At 40.5% G+C, this 5,000-nt stretch overlaps 1 long non-coding RNA gene across 1 annotated transcript; it reads right to left on the reverse strand.

Moving 5' to 3' along the window:
• Window positions 1–2,559: 2,559 nt before the first annotated feature.
• LOC134464539 (uncharacterized) lies at window positions 2,560–4,528 on the reverse strand. The gene is made up of 3 exons (XR_010038093.1): window positions 4,183–4,528; window positions 3,097–3,212; window positions 2,560–2,627 (listed from the first exon to the last, which is right to left on the reverse strand). It is a non-coding gene; the product is annotated as an uncharacterized LOC134464539 (long non-coding RNA).
• Between the last annotated feature and the right edge of the window lie 472 nt (window positions 4,529–5,000).

The raw sequence follows: 5,000 nt of genomic DNA on the forward strand, positions 1-5,000 counted from the left end.
AATCCAAATCTGCCGTTCCGAATCTTCGGCAAACCTCGGCGGATGACGTACGCACAGGGAGTCCAGTTCGCACAGACTCGCAGTCAGACTAGTCTCTCGCAGGCGAGAGAAATGTTTTTTTGAACAGGCGGCAGCGGACCTGGACCAACACATATCTCCAAAGGTATGTAGTCAAGGCTGTATTAAAAACGAATTGCAGACTAATTACTACTAATTAATGACATGCCCATAACTGTCTCTTAGGCCTACTTTGTCAGATGTATGGAAACCGATGCTGGTAAAACAACCTGTTATCCACTTTCTGTGATTAGCCAACTTTATATGCTTTGGTCAAAGTTTTGTAGTCAAAGCTAATGTGTTGTTCCCAGTGGAAGTAAATCAATGGTTGTTCGTTATTGTTTTCAATGCTAGAAGAAATATAAACTTCCCTAAAAAAATAAAATTCCCTGGGCTGATGTCATGAAAGCATGAGTTGCAAACGAAAGCACGAGTTGAAAGACCACCAGCTGATACAGCTAAAGTTAGCCATATGGGCATGCGTGGGGCTAGACCCAAACTGACAACAAATTTTATTTTGTATTTTTTTATTTCTCCTTTATTTTACTAGGGTAAAAACACATTGAGGCAGTTGCCTCTTTTTCAAGTGTGCCCTAGCCAAAAGAGCAGCAAAGACGCAAAACGCACTCCATACGACACACAGTACAGACAGAAACAAACAAGTCACAAAGACAACATATCCAGACAGCAAAGCATAAAAAAAAGTAGGGTTGCAGAAACAGAGGTTTGGTTATTACCGTAATTATAATTGTGATGAGAACAATTTGTAGTGCTTTTCATGACACTTTACAGTACAGAAATGCATGTATCACTTCCATAAAATAGGCTACTACACATGCTGGCTACTTCCTCCAAAATCATACATGTTGTAATTTAATTAAATATATTTTGTGTGGTAGGAAATCCTCCCTGGATCCCTGTGAGACCCTCCTTGCAAGTCTGTTCTGCATGGAGTCCTCCATCATCAGCCGGGGTTGCCATTTGATCACCTTGCATGGCTGGAGCCTGTACCATGTTTGCACTTTGTTTACAAGCTCTTTTCTCTTTCTTTAAAAGTGTACCTCAGAAAAATACAGTGTAGTTAAGTATTTTGACAAATTGTAATAAAAGGAATGTATGCACTTTTTAAAAGTGTATTTTATTTTATTTCAAATACAGTGCAATTCAGTTTAAAAAACAAAATACAATTCAGTATACTTTGTCAAATGCCACCAGTTTGAAGTTATGTATGTAAGGTTTTTTAAAATATAAATATTAATGTTCATTTTAACATCCATGTCTCAGTATTTATTTACAGTTGTGAAAAGGGCTTTCATCATTGTGGGTAGTAAGTGGTCAGATCCCCTTGGGACATGTCAACTGTCGAGCTCTTCTGTGGATGGTGGGACCAGGGCTCTGTCGTCTCTGGTCATTTGGTCTGATCACACTTCTGCTGGAAAGTCCAGTTCCCATCAGCCTCTAAGGATATTGCCTTCTGGATCTGTGGAATATATGCATATGTTTTAGAAATTTGGTCTGACTTGGTTTTGTAGTATGGTTAAGCACAGTAAAGTACTGTGCTTTGATAAAAATAATAAAAAAAAAAAACTTGTCATCAAGGAGTGCTGCTTCACTTTTTTCTGGCAAGCAGGTGCACTTCAGCTTAAGGAAAAAGTCACTTTAAGATATGGCTTAACTCAACTGGTTAGTCTTCCCAAAGATTCCAAAGGCAAACTGCTGGTAAAGTAAAAAAAAAAAAAAAACTTCAATGAAACGGGCTGACGGGTTGCGACTACTGTCTTTGTCAGAGCCTGAAGCAGTTTGCCTTTGGAATCTTTGGCAAGACTAACCACAGTCAGTACTGAAGTTGAGTTTAGCCATGTCTTAAGCACTGAGAGCTGTCTCAAGTCGATTATGTTTGTTATACTGTAGTTGACTGCGGCCAACAGCATCCTGGTCTAGCACTGAGAGCTGTCTCAAGTCGATTATGTTTGTTATACTGTAGTTGACTGCGGCCAACAGCATCCTGGTCTGGTAAATGAGTGGGGTATAGGCCATGTGTTTTGATGGATGAATCAGAATGTGGTTTTGCATATTTTCCGGATCTGATGTGGTTCTGTGAGTATGGTGAATGAACGACATTGCAGAAACATTTGTCACCATGTTTCCTAAAAAATACATCAGTCATGTCTAGTACATATCACAAACAACTGAGGGTGGATTACAATATGCGGACTCCCGTCCTATCTTTCTCACTGCTTGTGACCTTGTGATGATGTCACTGACGGCAGAGAATTAATTCAATATCTTTCAAAAGCGCAATTCTAATGTAATTTTCTAATTTGGAATTGGGATAGTGAATGAAGAACAGTCCACCAAAAGTTGTTGTGGCTAGGCTGACAATGAGTAAACTTGTTTTCTCCAGGGAGGCGGGGCGTCAGCAAAACGCCAGGTCACAAGCACAAGTGGAGGACGGGAGTCTGCATATTTGAAAGCACTCTAACAGTGACTGCAGAGACTTACCTGAGGTTCAGAAACTTGGGTACTGGGTTAACCACCTCTTGTCAAACAGAACTGGACTGCAGCTGAACCTACAGACAACATAACAAGCAGAAGTACTATTAGTTTCAACGATGTGATATCAGACTACTACTTTTGTACTTACATCCATAACAGTACTTTCACTTAAGTTATATTTGAATACAAGTAAATAAAATGGAGGATGCCAAATTGAGCATGGTATGTTGTTGTAATGGCGAGATTAAGTCACAGATGTTCCTGTCGGAAGGAAGCATATAAGACATTTATGGACAACCCTATAACTATTTGCAATCAGACATGGGTGTAATTTTAGGTGTGGATGGTGGGGACACTTTTGAGATGAACCTAGATTATCCCTACCATTTTCCCCACATTGTAATGGAAAAAGATAGCTGACCCGGACCATTTTACCACAATAATGTCCCCACCATTTGGAAAGCCAAACCTAACTTTGCCAACAAGAGTTGTATAAAGTACACATGTTATTACAACACTAGTGGTATGACTACTAATACATACTGAGAGAAAACTCATCTCGGGCTGACTCCGTGCTGGAAATCACTGGTCCATGTGATGGTCTGACTCTGAGCTTGAACAGGCAGGAGTAGGTCAGGCTCGCGATTGTAGCTGGCTGGCTGCAATATAATAAAGACAAAATGTTGCGCTGCTCATCAATATCCCCACAAAAGTTCCCAAGCACAACTCCGTAGGCCTATTGCAACATCCACTGAAAGAGAACACGAACGACATGGTTTAGCCAGCAGCTTTATAAGACAGAGAACGGTATTTTGCACATCGTGGGACAGGAGCCAAAACTATGCATAACATGATGTTTCTCTTTGCAGCAGCTACAACCTAAACACCGACTTCAAGCCGCACAAGTATTGTGGTTAAAAGAGTACATAGGTTACAGGTATCACTGGTAACCTGCCCACAAGAACCAGGTTACATTACGGACCAACTTTTACTAGCAGCTGAGTCACGTCACATACCTGTAATAAACCTGTTATTACGGTAATCTGTTTTGGTGCTTGTTACAGTTGCCGAATCACAACTTGGACAACGGTGTTTGGTCAGCTGCTATTGAAACATGACTTGTTACATTAATCCGTTTTGGTGCTTGTTACAGTTTCCAAATCACAACTTGTGACAACGGTGTTTGCAGTTAGTCTAGGTCTGTGGGTGTTTGGGTAGCTGCTATTGCAACATTGCAATATGCTAACCAAACACCGTCGTCATGTTGCAATTAGCAGCTAACACCGTTGTCACGATTTGGAAACAAGCACCAAGCACCAAAACGGACTATTAACTCCACATTTTCTATATTTACAGGTTCTAAATACAGACAGATGTAGGCTACACACTTACGATTGAAACAACGCCGCATATTTTTTTCTAGGAAAACCAAAAGGGATGACGGCCAGGTCAGCATGGGTTTAGCATCCCGGTATTCAGATATAAAGTAATGCCTAGTCTGCTGAGAGCCATACCTGAGGCTTTGGCTAAGTCTATCGTTTATTCTAAAACAGCCACGACAACCACTGAAACCACCAAAGTTGCTGATTCACTCAACCTAACATCAATATTGAACTCAACAACACTCACCAGTTCTCCAAAATATTCTGTATGAGTCCATCGACATGTCGTCCTCCACATCTGAGGCAGCCGCGGCTGCAGCATCATCGACAGGTGGCTTCGGCTTCGTACCTGTCCTACGACATTTAAAGATGGTCTAGCTCTAAAATTACATTTGTAATCTGTTTCAGATGCCACCAAAATGACATGCAAGTCTGACTCGTTGGTGTATCTGAATAAACTCAAAGCTGATTTGTTTTCTGAATCGCTGTCCAGCACTTTTCCGACTCGCTGATCATTGTAGCCCAGCAACGAGTAGTGCTCTACATTGTATCGACTCCCTGTGCGTACGTCACTGTCTTGGTTATTAAAAAAAGAATGCGAGGAAAATTTGAATTTTTGTTTTCGGCAGGTCACTGGAAAAACTTAAACTGTATAAAATCTGAAGGATATATCACCTTATCCATTATGCCTTATTAATAATGATAATAAGTTACATTAGGAACTTGTAAAGACGTGTGTACTTTAAAAGTCGTGAATTTTGACCTTTAAGATTATGAGTTACACTGGTGCCTAAACCCGGGGTGGGAGTGAGGTTTAGGGGGTGAGTGTAATGGAGGCCAACTAGCAGTTAGTAAACCTCCCTCCCAAAGCCTCATACAGTATGAAGTGGGTATACTGTATATTTGAGAAGTTTTTGAGGTTGGTATACTGTACATATTTGTGCTATTCTAAATAATGGATCAATCAATTTTAAGTGGGTATACTGAAGTCCCAGAAATTTAGAAGTGGGTATACTGTGTATACCTGCGTTCTACGTAGACTACACCACTGATGCCAATGTAATA

Source organism: Engraulis encrasicolus, chromosome 1, assembly GCF_034702125.1.
Source record: "Engraulis encrasicolus isolate BLACKSEA-1 chromosome 1, IST_EnEncr_1.0, whole genome shotgun sequence".
In the NCBI taxonomy this organism is placed as follows: domain Eukaryota; kingdom Metazoa; phylum Chordata; class Actinopteri; order Clupeiformes; family Engraulidae; genus Engraulis; species Engraulis encrasicolus.